This window comes from Syngnathoides biaculeatus, chromosome 22 (genome assembly GCF_019802595.1).
Source record: "Syngnathoides biaculeatus isolate LvHL_M chromosome 22, ASM1980259v1, whole genome shotgun sequence".
Classification (NCBI taxonomy): Eukaryota; Metazoa; Chordata; class Actinopteri; order Syngnathiformes; family Syngnathidae; genus Syngnathoides; species Syngnathoides biaculeatus.
The window spans coordinates 11,838,061-11,862,772 of NC_084661.1; the positions used below are offsets into that span (position 1 = coordinate 11,838,061).

The 24,712-nt window shown below is 44.2% G+C and overlaps 1 long non-coding RNA gene across 1 annotated transcript in view; it reads left to right on the forward strand.

The window, feature by feature from the left end:
* LOC133495922 (uncharacterized) overlaps positions 1-24,058 on the forward strand; it is a 36,383-nt gene extending 12,325 nt beyond the window's left edge. The window contains exons 2-3 of the long non-coding RNA XR_009793683.1: positions 20,131-20,294; positions 23,942-24,058. This is a non-coding gene — a long non-coding RNA (uncharacterized LOC133495922). The remainder of the gene's footprint in view (positions 1-20,130; positions 20,295-23,941) is intronic.
* Positions 24,059-24,712: the final 654 nt, after the last annotated feature.

The following is a 24,712-nucleotide window of genomic DNA, read 5'->3' on the forward strand; positions in this document are numbered from 1 at the left end:
CGGAGGATGTGCGCTGCGATGTGGCTGGCTTGCTTAATTATGGGTCGCGAGCTGCAGCTCGGCCGGCCTGGGCGGGTGTTGGAGCCAGTGGGTCTGGCACAGGGAGGTCTGGCCACAGACCCCGGCGGTGACGGCATGAAGTCTGGGACGAGTCAGAACACCAGCCTGGGGTTTGGAGCATTCCTCGCATTCCCTCCTCCAATGGCTGCCTGTCTCTGTGTGTGTGTGCGTGCGAATGGTTATGTGCGTGAAACGGCGAGTCGGGGAAGGAAACGAGTGAAAGAAGCCATGTTTGTGCGTATGTATTAGCGTATGCACACAGCTGTGCTCTGTGCATGCGTTACACCCAGGGCGGCATCACTGCGTGGCATGTGATGTCATCAGAATTTCTTTTTTTTTTTTTTTTTTTTACAACTTCAGTAACTTCTTGGCAAGGTTTATCCAGTGGAAACATCTCGCAGAGTTATTGCCTGTTGAATGTAACTCATTCTGGATTTTTAACTATAACCTAAAATGATCAACTCTTGTGTGATAAAATGTTAAAATATATATGACAGCTGGGGTCATGAGGATAAGCGGCTCAGAAAATGGATGGATGTGATATATATGTATATATATATATATATATATATATATATATATATATATATATATATTACATAACAGGTTGCCTCAAGACATGCCTTTCTGATTTTTAAAGGTGTGTGCGTGCAAGAGTGTGTATACTATCCGTCATCAATTTTCTATTTTTATATCCGTGGGACAATCGAACGTTGTTTTGCAACCTACTTTTACTTCTGCGTCAGGGGTGTCAAACTCATTTGCGTCGAGGGCCGCATTGGAGTTCCGGTTTCCCTCAGGGGGCCGTTTTGACGATGTGAAACCATAAAAACCTTTAACCGCCTCACAGTATTTCCACATGGAGTTTAAATACTTCTTTTAGAATCGGAAATCAAAAGGTGGTGGTTTTTCAACTCTTGTTGTTTGGTAACACACAAAAAAAATGCTTGCAATAGCTCAATGTTATCATTTATGATGTGACCATTAGGGCCACAAAAATATGCGGCGGGCCGGATCTGGCCCCCGGGCCTTTTGTTTGACATGTGTGCTATATTTCCATCTTGTTCAGGTGTAGCTCATGTTTGGGATAGTAAGTGTTTGCGTATTTCCAAATTGTCAATTGTTTTTTTTAACTCATTCATGGGCAGGGTGGTAATTTTTTGCCTTATTGAGATAAAAGTCTCCTCACAGGCCACAATCAAGGAAATAACCCTTCTTTTTCGTTTACGGTTAAGTTATATGATAACTTTACTGGTTTATAATCTCGTCCCAAAAAACAGAATCAGAATCAGACTAAAACACTTAAATATTTTGATATACTGAAGGTTATAATGCGTGAAAATCATCATGTCCCAAAAATGGGACGCTGCCCACGAATGGGTTAAAGAGACTCGTCGGTGGGTTTTTGCGTTAAAATAAATCTAACGGCAAATACGACCGCTCGCATCTCCGCATCATCCACTTGAACTTTTGGCGGGTCGTTGGACCTTCACGTCGTAGTTTCCTGTTCAAAGTCATCCTCACCTGCCAGTCAGACTGGCTCCTCGCCACTCCCAAATCCAAATAGGTCGCCTGCCATGTTGTCTTCCAAGGCAGGTGTGGCCCCCCACTAAAAAAAAAAAAGGGATGTCTGAGCATTGCGTGATTCCACTCGTGACATTTGTTTTGTTTCCATGGTTACCGCAGATGCCGGGGTGTGGCTTTGGAAGGCAACCAACCAAGTGAGTTGTAGTTTTGTAGCGTGTGTGTCTTGGAGCAAGTTTTATAAGTAGTCTTTTCAGGTAATGAAGTATAACAACCAAACGCAGTACGAATGAATGATTTCATGCTCAAGGCTTTGCCATCAGTCACCCAGACGGTAATAACGCGCAACATCTCAATGTTATTACTTCACATTTTGTGAAAAATATCAAAAACAGTATAGAAATAAAATGCTAATAACGAAAACATATCGCGTGTTTCTCATAGTGCACCATTACCACTCAGTGACTTTGTACGTGCAGTAAAGTATGTAAAAAGAAAGCAAGAATACATTGATGAGGAAAAACACACACGATCATAAAACCACATTCTTAGGTACCACGAGAATGAAGGTTATTCCTCTCAGTCGGCATTAAACTGACATTTTCATCTTAAGCCGAGTCATAGTTTACCTGCCAGATGCAGGCGGCGAGAGCCCTTTCAAAGCACTTGTGTGTTTTGAGAGGCGTCGAGACGCACACTGTAGACACAGACAGGTAAGTGCAATGAAAACGAGGAAGTCTCAGCCCACTAAAAAAATAAAAAATACACATCAAAGCGGCCGCGCATCAACAGTATCTCGTGTTCGGCCTTTGGGTCAGAAAACGGGATTTGAATTTGAAATGTAAAGCGATCACATTTTCAATAGTTTTATTTCAGTGTAACTTTTCAACGTTAACAATTCAACCGGCTACAATTCGCTGTCTAAAATTAACTGATCTAAAAAAAAATTGAAAATGAATACTGGATAGCGCAAACACATCCAGCGATATGGCGATTGGTTGAAGCCAGTTGGCCACCATCTTGGTCCTCTCAAAACATGTGGAGGACATGGTTTACAGGTTGGATTATAGCGGGGGTTTTCTCAAAGTTTACCATGTAGAATTAAAACTGGTCGTGTGAGCTTGACATTTTTTCAGTTCTGGTATCATGAAGGATTATTAATTGACTTGGTAAGCCATAAAAGGCTAAGTGCAAAGAAACGACATATAACACCGTGACTACCAAGAAACCTCGCATATCACCTCGGCCCCAATTTCCGTGACATGTTAACTTTTCCCAAAATATGCTGTGAAGCACAATCATTATAACAACAAAAAAACTAAGCATTTTTTATATCATTAAAAAAAATAATTTTAAGTCAGTCCGTTAGATCTATTTTTGGAAATAAGAACTCGCAATGGGAAAATACATGCTAAATGCATTGTTCATTTGTTGTCCCTGCGACGTCCCATTTCAGACAGAAAATTTCAATTTGTTTCCTTGCATTTGAAAATCAAATTCAATTTGCAGAGTTCTGTATTATGAAATTCATCAAAAAATTTCACTGCAAATGTGGTTTCTCGCTTACACACTGATGAGTTTTGGGAAAATATTTATATCACTTTTTCGCAAAAAAAAAAAAAAAAAAAAACCATCATTGGTGCTACCAGGCAGGGTTACTTCAGGTCAGAACCAAATAGCCTGCCAATCCAGTTACGCTTTCTTAGTATGCGCGGTCACGTGACTAAGAAAGCTGAACTGCGATTGGTTGGGTGTTCGGTTCTGACCTGAAGTAACCCTGCCTGGTGGCACCGACGGTGGACTTTAGACAACGAATTGTCGCCAGTTGAATTGTTAACGTTGAAAAGTTACAGTTGAAAATGTGATCACTTTACATTTCTAATTCAAATCCTGGTGGCACATATTTACTTCCATATTTGCGCCGCATAGGCATCGTGTCAGCCCACCTGTGACCTATATGACGAAGGCACTACTGACTTTTACAAACCGCACTTGTTCACTTGTAAAGTTTTATAACCGTGGGGACAAAAGGGTGTCATTTTTAGATCGATTGGCGTTGACCCACACTTGGAAAAAAGGAAGCCGTCGCTTCAAATACGGTACGACTTCATTTGTCATATCTTTGCAACGGCACCCAAAGTTAGCTTCCTCCAAAATAGCAACAAAGTGGGGAAGACGGCCGCCGAAAGAAGCCCGATTTCTTTCTTCCCGCACAACCTTTATTTTGACAAGGCTGGACGAAAAAGGGTATTTATACATGGGGCTGTGTGCTGCGGTTTCTCCACAATTACAGTGTGGCGGTGCTTAGACTGGGAGGCGTGCTGAAGGTTTATGGAGGGGGGGGGGGACATGAGGGGAAACAGTCCTTACAACCTGCCATGGAGACGCGAACGCCACACCTTACGGACAGGATCGCGACGTTAGCATAAAATACATTAAAGCACACGGGAACCGCAAACAAATCTGTTGATATAAGAAGGCACCGTGTTTCCAGGCGGACGCTAACCTCAGTCGCCTCAAAACGTTACGCTGCAACGAGGCTCAATTTCTGTGTTTAATCAGTGGTCAGTCATGTTTTCAATGGTTCGGGCTTGTAGGCTGGAGTGCCTCTTTGTAGACCCGCTGGAATACGGCGGCGATATAAACAAGGAATTTCGACCAAACGACTTGCACAACAGTGGGAGTTTGTGTTTGTGTTCCGTGGATGCCGTGTTGAATCTGGCGTCGGCCTCGTGGGGGTGTGGGTGTGTGTGGGGGGGGCTGGTTTGAGCATGGGGGTGGGGGGTGGAGCGGGGTTTTTGCGGTTCCGCCGGGGAGCCTGGAAGTCAGTCAGGGCGGTGGCTGAACCACCTTTCCTCCACAACATCCACCTCATTCCTCAAATGTACACACGGGCGAAACGTACTAAAGTGAACGTACACATTTTTAGATTGCAGCTTCCAAGTACAGACAAAATCTCCAGTTTGGCACCTCTTCTGAGGGAGGTTATCGTACAAAATTCTTCTTTTTCTTTCGGCTTGTCCCGTTAGGGGTTGCCACAGTTTTTCATCTTTTTCCATCAAAGCCTATCTCGTGCATCTTCCTCACTAACACCCACAATCTTCATGTCCTCCCTCCCAACATCCATCAACCTTCGCTTTGGTCTTCCTCTCCCTCTTTTGCCTGGCATCTCCATCCTCAGCACCCTTCTACCAATATACTTACTCTCTCTCTCCTCTGAACATGTCCAAACCATCGTAGTCTGGTCTCTCTGCGAACATTATGGTCCAAGGGGATTCCCAGTCTAAACTCATCTGCCAGTTTATCCCTTACTACCGCAAACAGGAAGGGGCTCAGCGCGGGACCCTGATGCAGTCCCACCTCCACCTTAAATTCTTCTAACACACCTACGGCACATCTCACCGCTGTTCTGCTGTCTTCACACATGTCCTGAACTTTACTAAAATATTTCTCTGCCACACCAGACTTATCATGCAAAATTACATAAAAAAAAACCAACGGAATATTTGAATCGAAAGTGTAGATTTGCTTTGACTGGTTACTCCTGTGATGCAACATCAAAATAGGGAGCAGTGTAGCAAAAATAAGCAGTTGGATAAGATGGGAAGGTTTGCTTATTAAAACATTTTCACGCGTTTTCTGAAAAGTGATGCGGACCAGGGAGGAGGCGCGCCTGGCAGGCAACAGGAAATACAAGCCGGCCTTGTTTACAGGACGGTATGCTGCAAGCAGAAAGACTGGTGCCGCAGGAGAGTAACATTAATTAGAACGCCCTTAACCTTCCTACGTTACGTTCTGTTGTTGTCTGTGCAGTTATCGTAACTCGCTTGTGGGTGTGAGCCGCCACAAGAACGGGCCGTACGTTTGTTTTTGTCACCCACGGAGACGAACGCAAGGGCAAAGCAAACAAGTGCAGCAGGTGATGACTGATAAACCTTCATGTGCCGCCACTATTTTTGGGGGGGGGGGGGGAGGGGCGCTCAGCTGCTGTATCTGCCCCTTGATTATTACTTGGTATATGCAACATACCAGAGGTGTGAAGTTAATTAAAATTCTTGTTCACCCTAATTTGCTCTCAAGTGGGCTGGGACAGTATATGCGTGACTAAGTAGATATGAGTAACAACAATTCCCCATTTTTATCACTATTATCATCTTGTTGCAAACCCTCTTTCAAATCATGAGTAATCTGAAATTTATTGCCCAAAATAAGTACAATCTCAACATATAATGAATGTTTCAGAATCAGAAAATTGACAGATTTTCGTTTGCGGATCACATCAGCTCTATAAACTATATGTACTTTTTTTTATAATAACTTATGGTCTCGAAATCATTTTCAATTTATTATCAACTTCAAAATTAAATGTAGCCCAGTAGTTTGCACACACACAAAAAAGCAGACATTGTAGCGCAAACATTGTTTGAGGATTTAACATTATTAGCATATTAGCATTAGTATATTGACACACATAGTCTGTATTGTTGGAAATCATTTTGGTCTTGTCAGAACTGAGGACAAAACGCAACGGATGAATATTTTTAAGACTGGTTGGTTTAAAAAAAAATAAATAAATAAATAAAATCATTACATCTCTGTTAGTCGGACGAGGCCGGAACGTATGAATTAATTTCATTTGACTTTAATACCGAACGAGGTTTTCTACTTCAGCTCGCTGTCGGACCTCCAAGCCAAGCGTGTTTACGGCCTCAGTCCCGTAGATGTCGACGCAGGAATTTTATTTTCTCTGCTTCTTCCTCTTCTCTCAGCGCTCGCTGGCAGATCAAATAAGAGCTGCACCCGTCACCTGTCAACGGAATGTTCCAGGGCTCCCATCCGTCAACGTGACTCGAACAGGCATAACTGCGACCCAATATAGGGCTCAGCGAAGCCCCCAGGGCAGCATCACCTAACCTGGCGAAAACAGCCACGCAACATGAGCATGCGCGCCGTTCGGAACGCAGGTTTCCCCTCGCGCGTGCTTAACGAAGACCCCGCCGCAGCCACTGGCTCCGTTTCTTAAGCCCGACATGTTCTGCCGTGCTCGCTGGCCCATGTGATGTCTGAGCTTTAGACAGGGCGTTGCAGTTTCTTCACCTCCAACCTGGGAGAAAGAGCAGGATTTGGCGTGTGTCAACAGGCATACCTGGGTGATGCGCCCCGGGGGCCACCTGGTGATTTTCTCGTGATTGTTGATGGCCAGACGCGAGCCGACAGGGCTCGCAAAAGTGTACTCCTCGGCAGGACCGGGGTGGCTTAAAGTGGCGTCAGACGCCCGTGCGCCACGGCGCGCCGTCGAGATGCTCTCTTTATGCAAAACAAGTGCACCGCCGTGCGTCTGCGCTCACTTGCGTGTCTGTGTGGGTCTTTCTCAATTGCTGTTTGTGTTTGTGGCCTCCAAGGACCAACTTGTAAAACCCTGAGAACCTGACGAACTCGACGAGAGCCAAACAAACCCAAAGGTGCTTCGGCGCTGCCTGAGAAAACACGAACACACCGTGTTTGCTGTCTCTGTCAATGTGTACGAGAAAACAAGAGCTTTGGTGGCGACACTGGAGTCACGGGGTACCTCAAAGCTACTATCTCAGCCTCAGGTTTTTCTTACGTCTCGTGTGTGTGTAGTTGGATTTGGTTGTGTTGAAAGTTTTCCCATTACTCTAACCTGCCACAGCATTAGGCTCTCCTGGAGAGTCTGGCAGTCAACGTAAAAACTGCATCAAAAACCTTGCATTTACAAGGATAATAACTTTAAACCTTCATATCGAGACTCTTAACAAAGCTCATTTAAGTGCCTGTAAAGCAAAAATGTCTTCTAGATTTGACACTACAGACAAGCAATAAAAACACTGCCATATTTGAAAATTGAGCCGCTCGCTCTCTCTCAAGACTCTGTGGGCATGTCTGCTGAATGTGCTGAAACTAAACTGTCAACTGTCAAATCAAATACCACCACAACTCGTGGAAAAGGGAGTAGTGCAACTTCATCGAGCCGCTTTGTTATGCCTACGCGTAACAGCATTTTTGAGCTGTGAAAACATAAGCTTAAATCTATGCTGGCTTGAATACTTTCGATCCCGTTCTGTGACGAAGCACCCTGCAGTGGCCCCGTTAGCACGAAACCCCTGTTCACATATTCGGGCTGTCTAGCCGGATTTAACGCCCCCCCCCCCCCCCTACTTTGGGCGCCTATGCGTGATGAGCGCACACTCACAGCCTACAACGATGCACTCTTAAGCAGCCGTGCTGACTACCGGAAAGAAATAATACATTTTACGCGGTGTTGCTAGCTAGCCGCATGTAGCACTTGCGCCGGATAACCGTGATGCGTACGAAAGCGCTGAAATTCGTAAGTGGGGGAGGGGTGACTCATGACAGACAGTTTAAAACCAAAGGCCCCCCCCGAAACATGAAAACTTTACATGGTTTAATGTGAGATCCATGGTTCAGTATTTTAACCCTAACCCTTATCTGAAGACGCTTGTCCTCACGAGGGTCGTTGTACCCCTGGAGCCTCTCCCAGCTATCTTTGGGCAGAAGGCAGGGTAGACCCTGAACTGCTTGGCAGTCAATTGGAGGGCACATAGAAACAAACTAGAATTCGCATTCACAATCACACCTCAGGCTAATTTAGAGTTTCCAATTTGCATGTTTTTGGGAGGTGGGAGGAAAACTCATTTTTTCTCATGGAGCCATTTTGCTCCCCTGGAGAACTGACAAGGCACAAATATGTATCTGCATTAAATTAAAACAAGTATAATTGTTTCCTGCTTGTGTCACCACTTGACAGTCATTAACTGCAGATATACGAGTGAGGAAAATAGGAAAACCTCTGAATGTTCCGCTCTGTTTGCATCACTGCACAACAATACAATGCAGTATTTTGTTGAATAAATACTGGACCGATTACAGCGTCACTCAAAACTTTGACGCACCTCTTTGAACCATCCATTTTCTACCAGTTCTCCGGGTCGGGTCACGGGGGAAGTAGCTTCAGAAGGGATACCCAGACTTCCCTTTCCCCAGCCACTTCTTCCAGCTCTTCCGGAGAGATCCCTTAGCGTTCTCGGGCCAGTCGAGAGACATAGTCTCTCCAGGGTGTCCTGGGTCGTCCTCGGGGTCTCTTTCCGGTGGGACCTGCCTGGAACACCTCACCATGGAGAAATCCCGATCAGATCTCCCAGCCAACCTCATCTGGCTCCTCTCAATGCGGAGGAGCAGCCCGTCCCGGAAGACCGAGTTTCTCACCCTATCCCTAAGGGAGAGCCCGGAGAACCCTGCGGAGGAAACTCATTTCGGTTGTACCCGGGATCTTGTTCTTTTGGTCACGACCCACACCTCGTGCCCATGACCTTAGATCTCATTTGATTTCCTTATGATATTCTGCCCCCAATGGTACTTAGTATGTCACAGGAAGGTTATTATTGTACCCGAGTCAGTCCAAAGACCAACTCATGTTCTGTTGCTGGAAGAACCCTTGCGTGTGGAAATTAGGGCTGGGGTTCAAGGGGGGATTTTAGTGGTACAGGTTGCGCAGCAAGACAAAGAGAGGCCGGTGAAGATGACGGGGAATGTGTCCTGACTAGACTCGACACTTTGATGTCGCTTTTCCCCGCTCTACAGTTGAACTGACTGACGGGGGTGTCGGCGCGTACGCTTTGTTCTGTAACCGAGTTCCTATCAGGGCCTTCATCTTCGTGGAAGCGTACATGCAAATGCGTATGCAAGACCCATTAGCATAGGTTAACAGCGTTTCCTTTTCGTGTCCCCATCTGCCTCACGCTAGCAATAATAACTCTCATAACTGCGCCGCTTAGTCTCGTCAGTTATTTACATTAGCTCTGGATTAGTCGTCTTTCCATGTCGACTCAGGCGAACCGATATGATAATTAAGATAAGCCGGCTGTGGACCCCGGAGGAGAGTTTTTTTTATTTTTTATTTTTTTATTATTCGCAGCATGGAGGAGTAATAGCGGGGTTCCTCCACAAGCAGGCACGACGGAGCTCGGAATCTCTAATTGGGCGAATTATCCGGGGAAACTCCTTTCCAGCAGGTGGTGGCCTGGACGGAGAATGTACGAGTGTTAGAACATTAATTGGGCCATTAACTTCTCAGCAAATTACAACGCTACAAATGAGTGCAGCTCAGGTTCACCTGTCATGCTGTGGTGCTCGTTTTGATTTTGTTTTTTTTTGCCACTTAACTAAGATCTAACCAAACAAGTTCTGATCATATTCCAGTCTCATGACTTCCAGGAGGGCGGCCGCGCCGCCGAGATGAAATTAAAATGGCTCACCTCAACTGAACCTAACGTCGTTAAGTCGACATATGCCGCTTGAAGCCATTTTCGGAACTGCCCGTTTGTGTGTTGTGCTGCCAGATCGTCGCTGCGGTTTGAGCAAATGGTTTTAAGGTAAAAATGTAAAACGGAGCGTAAATATTCAAAGGTTTCACGATGTCGCGCTATCGCCGTCTCACTGTAGTGTGAACAGATAAATGCAGATTTAATGCAAACACCTTTGGGATATTGGATTGGGTGAAAAAAAAAAAACAACAACAACCTGTCAAGGTTAATGTTGTCACCCGTGGCCATCGCGTGTCAAGAGGTTTGGATTAATCACTCTGCGGTGTAACTTGTGCATTATTTATCAACAGGCTCCATTTTCACCTCACTCCACACCTTCCTCGGCCAGACTGTAGGATTTGGACCTGTTATCTTGCTGATGACAAGCACACATTAGTTAAGAGAATATGGGAGGAGGTAGAACTGGACCCACGCGCTCTTGTTTTCGAGATGCTACAAAGTAGTGCTGGGAAAGAGGTCTTGAAGGGACGAATGGAGGCAGGTGAGGAGGTGTCGGAGTTGCGATGAATATTTAAGCGGGATCAGGTGTCCGCTGGCGCTCGTATACATTCGAATGTTCAGCCGTATGGAGGGGGGGGGGGGCGACTTTGGGTTCTTCTTGTACAGTGGAAAGAAAACTAACACCTGTAAAACCTTACGAGGTGTGCGAGATCAGACCGCGGAGGCCAGAGTGTATATTTGGGACACGTCTTCCACCATTCGGTGGTATGTCGAATTTACAAGATATTTTTTAGTTTCCCTTTACAGGAGATTCTGTTGCACCTGCCGCCATCTAACTGACAGCTTATCAATTATTTGGCTGTTGTTACACATCCATCCATCCATTTTCTTTGGTGCTTATCCTCACGAGGGTCACGGGGAGCGTCGGAGCCTATCCCAGCTGTCAACAGGCAGGGGCGGGGTACACCCTGAACTGGTCGCCAGCCAATCGCATGGCACATCGAGACGACTTCCGCACTCACAATCACACCTATGGGCAATTTAGAGTCGCCAATTAATGTTGCATGTTTTTGGGATGTGGGAGGAAACTGGAGTGCCAGGAGAAAACTGGCATAAATAAATGAACAAATCTATATCCACAATGAATTCACGATCATTTTCTGGCGAGTACAATTGGATAATTTCCCACGCCGTTGTGGTGGGAAATCAGCAGAATCGGTGAACTGCAGAAGACAACATATTCAAAGAAAACAACAATGCATTATTATGAAATATATGAGCCAGTCTAAAAAACTGCAATAAAAATCATAATGTCAGCCGTTAACACAGGAGCAATTATGCACATAACTACATTTGCGATTTACATGAGCAACCACACATTAAATCGTGATTTAAACATCCCATTCATGATTCTGACGTGCTTTCCGATCAAATGTGTGATTATACATATTTGTAATTGTAAACTGCAAGGGGGGGGGGTGAGCAGAAGTCAGCTTTGAATAATTCAACCACCTTTTTCCCGTCTCGGGTCTCCCGCACCTCTTCCAGCTCCCGTTTCCTCCTTGTTACTAATTGCGGCGACATTCCGACAGCTTGGCCGCCTGCCAACTAAAGACAATGTATTAAGTATTTGAAGGAGGAACCATGTTGTTGAGTTTACAGCCCCCCCACCCCACCCCCACCCCCACTGTCATTTGTCATGATCTTTCCCCGTTCTGTGTTAAAGTTAACCCTAAAAAAAGTGTTTTTTGGGACAGTATACTGTAGTATACTGTATATACTAGTATACTAACTAGTTAATTGACCGCCACCCCCACCACCCAACCCCCCAGGGAGAAAAAGAACTTGCTCAATGACTTTGTGATGCCAGGGCGGCCATTCGCTTCATCGTTGGTGGCGGGCCGAACAGGCAGTCATCGCTGAGGAACGTATTAGAAGATCACAGAAGGAAGAAGGAACTGTTTCGCATCCTCCGCCCATGTTATTAGTCAATAATAACAAGACTTTCATTTGGAGAGATTTTGGATACGTCCCCCCCCCCCCCCCCAAAACCACCACCAAGCCTTGCAAAACACTTTTTTTGGTCTTGTGATATCATATTTTTGGGGGAGGAATGAAAAGGTCACCTTTCTGTTCTTTTTGGGTTTTTTTTTTTTTTTTTTGACAGTGAGGTGGTTTGGCCTACTTGAAGACCACAAACTGTTAATTCTCTGGGAAATGTCACTAGGGGGCAGTCTTGAGCCGGTAAGGAAACTAAACGCGGGGAAGGGGACTAAATTCCATGCAGACGCAGCAAAAAAATATATATATATATATTTCCACACTGGATGGAGAAACTGTAAGCTACCAGTTGGCAACTTTATCGTGTTGGGAGAGGGGGGGGGGGGCTGTAAAAAATGTAGGGAGCGCGCAAAAAGCAGCTTCAGCCATCAGCCACCTGTCAGTTTCAGGTGTAAAGGCAGTCAGTGTGCAGGATGCCCCGGACAACACAATCTTTGGGGGATCTGAATGAGACCTTTGTCCCCGGTCAGGGCCTCGCAAGAGACTGAGGGCATTGTGCGCTCTGCTGCTGAGTCTGCAGGAGGGAGGCTGCTGTCACCAGCGGCAGCCCAGAGGACACGCCGCTCTCTCAACATGGTTTGGCCGGCGACAGTGGGAGGGGAGGCGGAGTGGTGGTGGTGGTGGTGGTGGTGGTGGGGGGACCTTGTTTCCACCTGATCGGATGACGACGAAGTGAGCTGCTCGGGATTCTTAAGCGTCGATGACGGCTGTCGGCGCTTGTTTGATGCTTGATGTTCCTCCTAAAGGCCGGCGGATTGACTGATGATCCAAATCAGTCTGTTGTCTCATTTGTTTTGGATGACTTTTACCAAAGTCCTCAAAAGACTCCTTCCATATGTGGAAGTTGTGACCCACTACACGCTTTTTTTTTTTTTCTTTTTTCGATGAGTGAGTTTGTCAGTCGCTCTTAGTCATTCTGGAGTGGAGAGATCCCGGCGCTCCTTAATGGCCCTTTGTTCAACCTGCAGGCTGAGAGGTCAGGGGTCAACCGCACCTGAGGCCGATTCCCACAAACAAAAACTCTGTGTTCGCTGGCACCGGGCCACCACTTCCACGTCTTCTGCAGAAGAAACGGACTTGTTCATAAAGCGCCTACAAACTTGATAAAGTGAAGAATTTTTTTGGGGGGGTGGGGCAGAAAGTACAGTGGATAGAAAAGTCAACACACTCATGATCAAATGTCAGTTTTTTTTGTGATGATTTTGTGATTTCCACCTGTGACCTAAAACTTATACAACACAATTGTGGAAAGTATATAAATATAAATCAAGAGGGGGGAGTAGGAATAAATTGAATTTGTCTTTATTCAGAATTAACCAATTCAAACTCGTGTTAAATGGGACTCACCTGGTTAAAGTGCACCTGATTAACTAAATCAATTTTTTAAAAAATATTTGTACTTGCCGAAGATTAAAACAAAATCCAACTGACTGTTACAGGTTAAAGCAAAGCAAAGCAAATATATTTGTATCGCGCATTTCACACACGAGGTAGCTCAATGTGCTTTACGTGATTAAAGGCATTTGAAAACAAAGAGATAAAACATTTAAAGTGGCATAAAAACAATAAAAATAACAAGCAAAATATTAAAAAAAAGACAGTTTTTATAGTTTAAAGATGTTTTTTTTCTTGCTCTCATTTTTTTCATGACAAAGATGTAGCATTTGAACAGGGGTGTGTGGACTTTTTCAATCCGCCGTACACCATCAAAGTGTCGCTACACAATTTCTTTTCTTTAGTCTGCGTTTTTGTGTAGCGGTTAATGCCATGAGGTGCGCCCCCCACGCAAAAGAAAAGTCAGAACTAGTGTTATGAGTATTTAAAATTGTAAATTTAATTTGTAAATCTGTTGAGTGATGCTATTAAGTGACATGTTTAAAAAAAAACAACAACAAAAAAAAACTTTTTGATGCATAATAGCATATGAGTCCTTTTCTCTCTCTCGACTGTAAATCAACATGACTTCATTTGACTGTTTTCACAATTTTTTTTTTTTTTATGGGACACGCAACCATGAGAATGGAAACCTTGAAGAAGTGATTACAAGCAAGATTTGGGAGATTTCCAACAGCAGTGACAAGTATCAATATTTCTCTTTGACTCCAACACAAACATCATTGAAGACTTTCTCGGCCTGATCGTGGAAGAAAAAGTCAACAATTCCGCTTCCTGCCATTCCCAGCTTCTCTCCGGCACCCATTCAAGGACAACAGATGGGAATCTTTAAGCTGCCACACACCCGCCCACGAGCTGAAGTATACGAGGCGGATTGAACTCCGGGACGGAATAAAAGAATTGCTGGGTGCAGGGGCTCAGGGTGGGGGGGGTCGTACCTGTCGGGGCGTGAGTGCAACGAGTGAAGCTCGTCCCCGAGGCCTTGCCGGGAAGACACAAATGGGCCGAAATAACCCCCCGCCCACCTCCACCTGTCACATTGTCACTCGGATTGGGAAGCAGCAGGGGGGCTGGGAGGGGGGTGGGGGGGTGTCCAAAATATTTTACCCCTCCTCTTATTCATGTTACTCCCACATCATAATTGCATCAGATTAGGGCTTCACCTCCAGATTATTTTTAATAATCGATTCATTTCAAGTGTTTGATTTTTTTTATTTTTCATTCCTTTATTCAAAATCAGGCTGACTCCATTGATTGTGAGTCAACAATTTGAAATGAAACACGGTCTCTCAAACGATAAATCGATGATGAAAAATAGCTGTCGGTTAATATTTTCGCCTCTGCGTCAGATCGAATACGCTCGGCGCTAGTAACTTTTCTGACTGAACAGATGTCTTTAGTTTTAGCCTCTTTTTTTCTCTCTCGCTCTTTTAATTCTATTTTGCCGGCAGAAGCGTAGATGCAACAAATGCTCTCCGCTGCATCTCATTGTCGATGACGGCAGTTAGCATGAGAAGTGACATCTGCTACTTTTGGACTGACAACAAGAGAGGCACGACATGTGGAGAGAATCCCGGGAAGACACCGCCGTACCGCCCACACTCTTTGATTCCCAAGTGAACGTCGCCTCATCGCTATGAACAACAGAAACGCTCGGGACCGGGACTTCAGAGCGCCCATGGTATAGATTCTATGCCGTGACTCGGAATCGTTTGTGACCTCGTGTGACACAGCCAGCAGCTTCTCTTCACTACTCAGTCGGGGTGTTTTCATGGTTTTTTTTTTTTTTTTTTTTTTTTTTGGGGGGGAGAGCAATTCTGAGTGGAATCCTTCACACTTTATTAATGAATTTCCCTTTTTTTTTTTTACTTTTTAGATCTCAGTATCAGTGGGGAACAAAAACTAAGATGAAAATGGAGGCCACGGAATGAGAGTCAAGTCAAAATATTACACAAAATAAATAAAATACACAATAAATACACAATAAATAAATCAATAAATTGGAAAAAGTTAGCTAAATAAATAAATAGGGAAATAAAATATTACACAAATAAATGAGTTGAACGTTGAGGATCTAACACGATCAATGAAATTCAATTAAATTGAAGTTTTTTTTTATTTTGGAAGTGCAAGTGATTTGGAAAAACAACAGCAGGGCACAATTAAAATTATAAAACAATGTAAAACTAAAAATCTTTTTAATCCTATTCCTATTAACATATTCAATCAATATTTTGGCACTACGAGCATTTTTTTTTCTGAGAAAGAACTTCAAGCACTGGAAAATCTCCCTGTTTGTTTAATAAGCAAATTTATTTATGGAGTTTATGGTATTTTTTTCCCACTCGCTCTTCATACTTCTGTCTGTAAAGTGCGTACATTTACACACGTGCGTGATGTATACCCACTGTTTATTATTATTTTTTGTTTGTTTTCACTGTGGCCATAGTACTTTTTTTTTGGGGGGGGGGGTGTTTTCACCCTGCCATCAACTCAACTCATTAAGTCCTCACGCCACCTCAATCCTTTTGCTGCTTATCCACGACAACCTTGTGGGGCTCCCGCCTTGTCGATGCGCAACATGCGGCCGGTTCCACCATTAGATCAAAAAATAAAAATAAAACAAACAAATGTGGCCGGTAATAAAAATAACAAATAGTGTTTCGGCGGTGAGATGACAAGTAGTTGAGTCTGCCTCACCTCAGCTGCTCCACAGCTACAGAAACCTGTTAAGTCTTTGGCGTGACCTGCTAACTTGCTTACACAACAATAATTCGGATTATTAATGTGGTTATTGAGGGTGGCCCAGTTCAAGATGCCCTTTGCGGCTGTCCCAGCAACCACCCTCGGTCTTGACTCACAAACGCTGTTTTCTCTCCACCGTGTAAAGTTCTACCACGCCAAACTCCACCCGACCTGGGTCGGAAACAAACAAAAACAAAAAAAGCCTTTCCTCCAAATTTGCATTGAAACGAAGCCAAATTCAGTTCATTTTTCTTTCACTTGGCCGGCGTATCGTTCGAAGATTTATCGGAAAACTGAAGCAATGGTGAACGTTATCGTAATACCCGCATGCTACGTGAAGTTTCCAGAGGGGGTTAGCTTGTTTTACGCGGCCTTTCAAAACGCCGCGGAGGGATTAAAAGAGGTTAGGCGCGCACAACGCGTTGCTATTTCCCTCAGGCGGGAGACGAGGAACCTTTCCACTCTCGGCTCTCACACTCCACGCTAGTCACGCAATCCTCGTCAAACACACACATATGTATACACACACACACAAGGAGTCACTGGAAAACACACAGACGAAAACTCACGCTCGAACCGAGTGAGTCAGTCGCGACCCGGCATGGCGAAGTCTCATTTGCGTTTTATGTGGCTCTTTGAAATCCTAACCACATGTTACTGTTACAAATGTGCGGGTGAACTCGAGCGTTTGTTGCGTTCGCCTCGCAGTCGATTGATGTCGGGATTCGGACGCTTTTTTGCTGCCGTTTCACGTGGGGGGGAATGCGGTTGCGAGACAGCGCAGAAATGGGAAAAACGAGGGGTGAAAATGCGCTGCGACGACGCTGTTAGCGACACCTGCAAGATTAAAAAGCATAAGTAAGACTACGATTTAGTTTGTATTTTATTTAAATTCAAGATACGAGCACTGTACGGTGGCCGTGAACTCGACTCACTTTACAACTAGCGACAGTTTGACAGGACAATTCTTCAAAATTGTACTTTACAGTCATACTCAGCTGCACAATTCAGCTAGCTTAATGCTAACATAATTGAAAACATCACAGACAAGTGACTAGCGTCAACGTCGTCGCGTTGCGACAACCCTTTACGGAACGCTGATGTGAACGGCGCAGCAACAAATGTAGACGTCCAATATAATACTAGACTGCATATATTCTTTATCTTCTGAAAGGAATGACTCGTTACTACAGGTTATTGAGTCAATTAGACTAGTTGTGAAACTCTTGTTTCTGTTTGGGTGACTATAAATTGCAAGTTGCACACACCAGTAGAGGCCTCATTAATTTGTATTTTATTCAACAACTGATCAATTGTTTCCATTGTATTTGATTATGTCATCATTATCTTTGCTTTGCTTATTATGATACACAACTGCATACTACAACCACTGTAGAAAATATATTTTAATGGCTGCCCGTCGCAGGGCTTTCTAATGGCACAATCTGAAAATCTCGTTGGCCCTCATTCTATCGCGCATGTGTACCTAATAAAATGTCCTCTCAGTTGTGTATTGCATTGATTAATTTGGATGGCATCACGTTAGGTTTCCGCCTTGCCAAAGTGTACAAAAACAAGGCAGTAAAAGCAAAGCTGGCAACGCGCTTGAAAACGCCCTGGAGGGGCAGGGCACTCATTGCTCAATGTCTGAACGGAAAGATGCACCACCCCGGAGTCGGCTAATAATAATAGAAGGCACGTCTCCCGGACCTCTCGTGGAGTTGCCGTCATCCCGCACGACGTCGGCTCTTGGGTCATAATTTTAAGCAGATCACGCATAGACAAACTGTGTTTTTTTTTTTTTTTTTCATCATCCTTGACTAACACAAAGAGTTGGACAAACCAATTCTTTCAAACCGGCCTTTCTGTGCATCACTGCCCATCGTGCCGGGGGTCAAAGTTGAGGTCAGACACCGTCTTATTTGAGGGACAAAGTCCTTGGGTGCCCATCTAAATTTCACTCTGCACTTGTGGGGTTTCAAAAGTTGTTTAAATGCTCTCAGATGCTCGGGGAGGAGGTGTGTGTGTGTGGGTGGGGGTTGAAGGTGGGCTTGCAACCCACGATGGAGAGTCAGCACAGTTGAAAGCACGATAAAATATGACCAAAATTAACTCCCCCCCCAAAAAAAAAGGTGATTAACAAAAAGGGGCCAGATATCTTTAATCTCTACGTGAGCATTTTTCAAACTGCCAGAAAAATTTGAATGCAGCCTTGCTTCAATCCCCTTTCCCCCCCCTCCCCTTGTGTTTTTACCCCATGCACGGACCACCAACGGTGCCAAATCGTTAGCATGACTTGCTCATGCTGCAATATGAACAAACACAACATGTTACTTGTTTAATGTTGTATTTTCATTTATTTCTAGAATGTACAGTTAAAAAAAAAGTAGATGTGATCAACTTGCCCGATGACCCGGTGAGCGCCGAGCCCAACACTGCCGTCAAAGTATAGGACACCGCTGTTATACAGTTGTATTTTCCCTTGATTTGTCTTGAAAACTGTCCACTTCCTTGTTAGCTATTGTTGCTAACCTTTGCAAATGCACAATATTGGATTGGGTAAAAAAACTTTTGTGATTCTTCAGTTACCACTAGGGGTAGCCAGCAAACTGCTAGTGGTCCCCACATGCCACATTTGCACGATGGACCTTTCCGATGCCGACCTTTAGCTCCGCCCCCGTTAGCTATGTCCCATAAGCTTTCAAAATGGAGATTGAACAGAACATGTTTGAAGTGGATTCTCTATCGCGTATTCCAGATAATATCGGGGTATATTTTTTTTTGCCAAATGCGTCAGACTTGTCCAAGAGAGTTCTACAGAGAGGTCTCAACTATTTCACGCAAGGATTCGTACACGGAATTAAGATTTTGGACGGAGCAGGACGCAATGTCAGAGTTACAGCGAAACGTTGGCGATTGATGCAGGATCAAATAGTGGAATCGTACTGCGCATGTAAAGCAGGGTGAATACTTTTTATTTGGAAAAATCACAAATAATATCATTGTAGTCCTTTTAAGTGAGTTGGTGTATTCATCTGACTTGGCTTGTTTCAAACCCAGTGCTCTGTCTTAAAAGTCCGATGTGATAGAAATGGGCAAATAGACATTTCTCTTGCATGACATCACGCATTTAGTTTCACTAACCCGACTCTTCGGCATATAACATTACACACTTCATTCAGCAGGTGAGTGATACACAAAGTGAAAGTTGTTCTCCTGCAATGGACACAGCACTGATAATAATTCAATCAAACTCTGAGAAGATATTTCTCCATCACTTACCTTGGACCATACAGCCTCGTGTTTTTTGATATTGTCCACATTTAGTTGTACGTGCGCTCTTCCGCGAGCCTTAATCCGTCGTAGTCACTTCGTCAACTGTGTTTTTGGCTTTGGAAAATGAATCAACCGGGCCCCTTGTAAGCTAGCAGGATATCTTTCATCAGAATTGCACGTTCCCCAAGCGCATCCGAGGACCATTTTCTTCGTAACATTAACTTTTCCAAGCGCACGCTAGTGACAACCAGAATTGCTTGTGGGACAACACGGCAGGGGCGTGTCAAGGTTGGGGCTTAGACAATACGGCTATCTGATTGGTTATTATTGGATGAGTGATTGACAGGTCGGAAAGGTCCATTGCGTTTCTTAGTCTGCTATTTTATGTCGCTGTCCTTGTTGTTTATGCGAAAAATGCTTTTTTGCCATTTGCTTACATGACAATGGCGGTTTGGAACTTTTGTGACAACGTATCGAGATAAGACATTTTGAAAATAACACCCACAACAACAACATTTTTCAATGTCAACATTCCGTTCTGAGCATTTGGATCTGTCAATACGTGACAGCGATATATAGTAATATTTGGAGGGCGCTCGTTTGCCTCCTCGGCAACAAGAACCCAAGATGGCGAGCCGGGCCCTCGGTGCAGTTCGCATACAGTGCGCAACAGGAAATGATTAACAGTAAAAGATCAAAGCCAAGCGAGTCAGGGTAAACACTCCTACTCCTCTGGGGTAAACAGTGCCACTTCCTCTTTTTACAGAGTGACGGCTGTCTCCGCCGCCGCCGCCGCAGCACAGCGCACACATTGTCCCCACATGAGGCGGCGACCTAGCAGCCGGGAAGAGCGTGTGACGGCCAGGCGCACATACGGCAGTGTGAGATCCCGGAGAAATCCACGCGACGCTTTGGAAACGTTCATCGGAGGTGGCAAACGTACTCGCACTCTGAGTTTAAAGTGTATGGAATGTTTAATTTGTAATGCCAATTAGAATTATCTAGATGAAAATGTATGTTCAGCTGTTGCATAAAACGCATATCCTGTTCGATGTTTTTACCAAAAAATACAAGTGTTTACGACTTAAAGTCCACGAACTTTGACCTGGTTTCTCTTACCTGCAAAACGACTCATTTTGTGGGCAGACTTCTGACGTCACAAAATCTGGGATGGGCCTGTTAAGCTGCGAGTCTTTAGTATTCACACTGAAGAAAAACCCCATTCGTTTCGAGAATGCCTCAGTGATTGTAAGCTAAAACCAATCGGTATAAACAATTCATTATTATTTTATTATTATTATTAAAAATGTGCCAAACAAATATGAGCGTTCATCTGAGATGACACGCTGTGGCGACCCCTAACTTGACAAACCGAAAGAAAGCAGCTTTATATTTTTATATTGTTGCTTATTTGTGAAAATACACCAACTTAGACTACGTTATCTGTGTTTTGGTGCAATAATAAACATTTTACACGCCAAATAGTTGCCGCGGTTGTCGCGTACCTAATCACTAAATACACCGCGTATGCATAATTTCAAAACAAAACCAAAAACTTCGCATAACATTCACGATATCGAAGCTTTTACTATTTATCAGTTTATGACTAACTAAACCAAAAAAAAAAAAAAGAACTTCACAAATGCTTATCATCGATATTTCCAACACGAGGCAAATCCTCCACGATGGGTCTGCCTTCATCGCCAGCTACTTCGTCTGAATTCAAACGCGTGTGCTGTCTAACTGGTTCAAATTGATAACCTTTAACACCTTCATAAAGCTCGTATTCTTCACCGTCTTCGCGGGACCCTTCAAGAATAACGTTCATCGCTCGAATTATCGGAAAATTCATCGACGTTCTTGCAGTGTATTCCTACGGGGTCCATGTTGTTGTCGCAACGTCCTACGGCACGCCCCCGATCGGCCGTTTCCCGCTTCGTTTCCGTCTTTTTCCGGCGAATCCAGCAACGTACAATCATTTGTTGCAAATAATCGAAAAATAAAAATGTTTCCTTCGTAACGGGTTTAAGATTCATATTCAGCATAAAAACTGTAAATTAGCAAAAAAAAAAAAAAAAAAAAGGTGCATTGCGGTCCTTCCATTCCCTTTAAGTAGAGTACGGACAGGGGGCAGGGGGAGAAGGAGTAGTACTGATTCGACTCCTTAGGCAAAAGCAAAAAAGACATTTTGCCGTCAACTGTCTATAATACTCGTTTTGATAACTTGCCCCCCCCCCCCAAAAAAAAAAAAAAACATCTGCACAGAATTGTTTCTGTCTTTAATCAAATTCCGTAGTGACTCATACTGAGAAGTAAAAAAAGTCCCAGGGCACGTTATCAAAACTTCCGATTGCACAAATTGCACAATTAGCTAACGATGACAGCTGGAGGAAAAAAAAAAAAAGACACTTTACCTGTATGTGTATATTCAGATATTTGAAAGCCGGAAATTGGTAGTTTTTAGGCTGTCACAAGCCGTTTGATACAACTCATTCTTAAAGGTAGCAACTTCAAATAATTCTTTTTAAACAAGGCCATGGCGAGAGAACAGTTAGCTTGTCTGAATCTGTTGCATCATCATCGTTAAATCCTGCTTGCTTCAAATTGGAGCAATCAAATCATGATTGATGTTGGAACACAATGCTGGCGCAACACATGTAGACCGACAATGTCAAAATCTTCACAGCCTATTCTTTATTCTCTGATGAAAACGGCTGTTCCGGCCTCTTATTGACTGACTCGAAATAGTTGTGAAACTCTTTTTTCTGTCTGCATTTCGGGTTTATCCTGGCCCCTGGTGGCCAAGTCGTGCATACCAGAAGGAGCTGCAATTGAGTAATCACGATCAAACAGTTCTATTGTCTTGTTACAATATGAATTTTTGACCCAATTTTGCTGTTTTTCCATTATTTGCATTTTATTGTGATTTTTTTTTTTTTTTGACACCTACATGCATTCACTGGTGTGGAGCAGCTGCGCCATTGAGAGCTTATTACACACGAGACCCAAGCAGCTGTGCAGGACTACAATGCGCGAGAGGAAACGGCAGCCGTGCCTATGACGTGCTAACAAAAAACAAATTGGCAAATGTGCGTTTTGGCCGTGCGTGTGAGGGGATTCGGGGCAAAATAACACAATATTGTAGTTCTGGTATCCGCATCTTGGATAACTGGGACAATATGGAGCACAGATATAGATCGACGGTCACAACTCCTCAATAACCTGCAGTTTTTTTTAGTATTAATCCTAGTCGACTTTTCTAAGAAAAACAAATGTGCTTGTTCCAAGTACACCTCGTGTAATTCTGTTGATGTCGTGTGACCGTTTACTGTATTTGAACACTTTGAATCCTCTTTAAAAAAAATTGTTCTGAGTCTGCCAAACTGCAGCTTTTTGCAATTTAGGTTCACTGCTACCATATGGCCCCTCCAGGGAAAATGTCGCTCTCAAGTCAAAGCAAAGAACATCGCCCCCATGACCAATTTGCGTCTTGAAAGAATCCCGAGTTGGGTCCACGCTTCTGATTTCAGCATGAACGATTACACTCTGATCCTTCGGAAGACACGTCTTCGATATTTAATACGGGAAACTGAACGACCGACTGCATTCCGCAGAACGCGATACAAGCATTCGTCTCGAGAATCTCGTATTAACCTTTTGATGTCGACGCAATGTTTACATCAATGTCAAGGCGGCCCTTGTTGAATCCCCCCCCCCCCCACGCCCCCCCCCCTTCCTGAGGTGAAACATAACCTCCTTTCGGGCTCAACGGATGGCAGATCACAGGCCCTCGAGATCTAAAAGAGACAATTATCCTCAATTGTAGGCTGACAGTAAGAACAAACACTTGGTAAGCGGTCCAGGGGTCTTTCTTCTCTCACGGGGGTCAGGGGGGCCAGTCCACTGACCAGGTCAAGCTGTAGCTTCATGAAGGACCCGATTTCCCAGGTGAAATATAAAAAAAAACCAAGACAAAGTACGAGTGTTCACGGATCCAGACTGTCACAAACTCGCGAGTCCGCGTGGGCGAGAACCGGAAAGTAAAACAAAAAAAATTAAAAATACATAATTTGGCCTCGTTCGGTGCTTTGAGGCTCCAGCCTTTTTGACATTGTCTTCGTGCTCGGCTTCCCTGATGGATCGAGCAGCCTTTGCTGTGGTAGGCGCGCCGCTCCGAGGCCAAAATGCGGGTTTAAAAATAGCGAGGCCTGTGGATGTGCGGCTTGCTCGCGCTGTTTCTCTTGGCCCGTCCGGGCCCCCCCGACGTACTGCCATTAATCCGCTTCATATGCAAAGCAACACAATATGATTCCTTGTCATTGCCGCTTGCCAGCTCCGCTCACAGTCAATCACGTTTGAGTCCGTGATAGGGCGGCGCTGACGTACTGGGGGGGGGGGGGGGGGATGGGTTTGTGCTGCTGTTTTTCTGGAGCCACTCAGGCACCCAAAAAAAAAAAACCAAAAAAAAACCCTTCACACACAAATGACTTCCAGTAATAGAAACATTTTTGTGCTTCTCTGCTTGCCATTTAGAAAAAAACAAATCTAATAGAATCATTTGTCTTTGCACTTGACAGGTCCAAAGGACGCTTCCATCGTTTAATTGGACGAGAGGTTCATTGACATCACGAGAGGTGAAAGGTCAGCGCGGGAAGACCTTTGCTGCTTCTTTTTGGTGCCAAGTTGTGTTTGAGAGTTGCCAGGTGTGAAAGTTTTTTTTTTTTTTGCTTTTTTTTCTCGGCGAGACTGTGATGTGAACATCTGCGCTAAACATCTAGCCAGCGCAAATGGAGCGAGAGTCATGCAGAAGCTCAAATGTGGACTCATTTGGACTAAAAGTGCGGAAATGGGGGATGTTCAAATTTATAAAATTCACAAAATATAAACACACGTGCACTATTTTCCCTTCTCAATGTCTGACATGAAATCCGATGAAACTTTTCTGGTTTTAGGTCATTGAGGATTACCAAAATTGTTTCTATTTCCTAAATCCCAAAATAAAGTGATTTATTTTTTGAAGCATTTTAAGTCAGAAGTTTAAGAATAGTTAGCTTATGCCTTTAAAATTTTCGAGAGAACCAACATTTGCGTTACTTCAGGAGGTATTTGAACTGGGTACACGTGAAACACACAAAGTTTCTTTGCGTAACATGATAGGAAATCAAAAAGATATCAGCTAACGTATCGGGAAGAGAACTACGGACTTGCCCGAATCTGGTTCTGCCCTGAGAGCAATTTCGATCACCACCGTATCGTGCAGTTAGCCAACAAGCTACTCCTACAACCCCCCCCCCCCAAAAAAAAAAAATGCATCTTTCCAGAAGTGCCATATGGTCAGTTTCTGTTAT